This window comes from Dreissena polymorpha, chromosome 1, assembly GCF_020536995.1.
Source record: "Dreissena polymorpha isolate Duluth1 chromosome 1, UMN_Dpol_1.0, whole genome shotgun sequence".
In the NCBI taxonomy this organism is placed as follows: Eukaryota; Metazoa; Mollusca; class Bivalvia; order Myida; family Dreissenidae; genus Dreissena; species Dreissena polymorpha.
In genome coordinates, this window is record NC_068355.1 from 46705439 (window position 1) to 46707682 (window position 2244).

At 33.5% G+C, this 2244-nt stretch overlaps 1 long non-coding RNA gene across 1 annotated transcript; it reads right to left on the reverse strand.

Annotated features, from left to right (window-relative positions):
• Positions 1-303: 303 nt before the first annotated feature.
• LOC127878834 (uncharacterized) lies at positions 304-1185 on the reverse strand. Its single transcript, XR_008048810.1, has 3 exons — positions 1128-1185; positions 832-900; positions 304-563 (listed from the first exon to the last, which is right to left on the reverse strand). It is a non-coding gene; the product is annotated as an uncharacterized LOC127878834 (long non-coding RNA).
• Positions 1186-2244: the final 1059 nt, after the last annotated feature.

Consider the following 2244-nt stretch of genomic DNA (forward strand, 5'->3'; position numbering starts at 1 on the left):
AATATCAAATATTCGGATCTGCAGTTATTTAAACAGAGATTTTACAAATTACACAAAAATAAGCACTAAATAATAAAATAACAAGTTTGGACTGGGAAACTATAACTGCAGTTTCTGAATATTTTGAAAACAATGTGTACTATATTTTGAAAACAATGTGTACTCACGATACTGTTACAGGTTACATCTGCGAAATTGGTCACTTGATCACAATGTCACTATCCAGTCCTTTAATTTGCAGCGGCACTGGTTAAAGTCACACACTTCACATAACACACAAAATCCAGTGTCACTGATAAAACAAAATAAAAAATGATCCTCCAAACTTGAACGTGAAGCACGCAATTATCTTGTCCCCCGTTGGGCGCCATTTGTAATATAGTGTCTTTCTGGTTGGGTTCAATGTTGAATTTCATTATGGTCAGTATATAAAACTTAAAACAGTATCTTTCAATAATATTGTATTCAATTTAATAATGGTCTTCATAAGAAAATGTTCATCCAAAACACTGTACAGTAGGGTTACACAATTCCCTGTAGATTGGATCAAGACTTTTAAAGCCCTGCAATTACACAATAACATACACATAAATATCATATAGAACACATAGAATAACCTGCAAGTAAATCATGTTCACACATAAACTTATTAACAGGATGTGTTCTAGTGTCCCAATTAAAATAATCCTTTACACATGTATAAATATTCTTTAGGCAATACATATGATAAAACAATGCATAGAAAACAGTTAACATCACAGATATAAATTACAAACAAAAGTTATGTTTTCTTCTCTTTCACACATACACAAAGAATACATATCAACATACCAAATGTGGTTTGGGCTTTTACATCAGTCTGTCTGCCTCTCTTGTCTCACTGACTCGTAATGGTTAAAACTGCAACATAAGATTTATGGTGCACAATAGAAAAAGCGTGATGACTGCATGTAGGACTTACAAAATGGAAAAGCACAGTACTCTCCCAAATACAGGTTTATACACAAAACCTCAAAACAAAGTATTTACAAACAGAGCACTACCCATTTGCAATCGATTCAAAAGTATATAATAACTACAAAAATATACAAAAGTGTATTTCATGTTTAATACAACTTAGTTCTAACCTGGTAAGAAGAAATACAAATGAAGTTATACAAATCTGCAGCTCATGCAAAAACTGACTGCTGACACTTTGACTGTCCAGAACACAATGCAAAAGAGAGGGAAAAATAATCTGTCTGAACAGGTTTTAAAATCAATCAACTGTTGTAATTGGTCACAGTGGTCACCTGACTGAGTTGATTTAAAGTCAGTCAATTATGACATTTGGTCACAGTGGTCAAAGGTAGATAATTGACTGATATAATTATTGGAAATTCTACCTGGTTACACAGTTACAGGGTTTTTATAGTCATTAAAAGCTTTCAATTAATCTTCAACAATCATCATTCCCCAGTACTAATCCTGTTTTAATCAACCTGTAATAGATGAGTTGGCATATGATGACCACAAATCTTCAAAACACTTGTTGTAGCACATGTAGTGTTAAGTAGGAAAATAAATTGTACTTAATATGTTACAGTGCTCTGTTGGTCCTCTGACAGAATAGAAGCCCACTCATGTCATCAACTAACAAGAGCTGTCAGAAGACAGCGCGCACGACTATTCCAGTGCTTGACAGTATAACATAAGCCATCATGGGGAAATTGTTCATATTCAATAAGGTCAAGGTAATATAGTCATATTCTAAGTGGAAGAGGACCATAATTGAAACAAATTGATCGCTTATGTTTTAAAGAAGTTGTACTTTATAGATGATTCTGAGTTCAGGTATATTTTCCACAATCTATTGAACATTTGTAAAGAAATAAAACAAACTAATAAGATTTTATTTCAAGTTTGTTAGCAATAGCTTGGGTAGCATGGTTGGACGGTCCTTCAAAAATAAAATAAATAAATATTTGTTGTTCTTTTTAAACCATGTTGGGGGGGGGGGGGGTAGGGGGGTGAAGAGGGGTGTATAACATGTCTTTACACAAATGCAGACCAACTCAGAAATAAATTAAACGAGCTTCAAATTCGAGTTAGAGAAATTAAACCTAAGGTTATTGGGATAACAGAAGTTAAGGCTAAGAATAAATCATACACACTAAACCCAGCAGAACTCAAAATGGATTGGGCCAAAGAATATAATCTATTCCATATGAACATTGATAATGATAAGGGGAGGGGACTCATCTT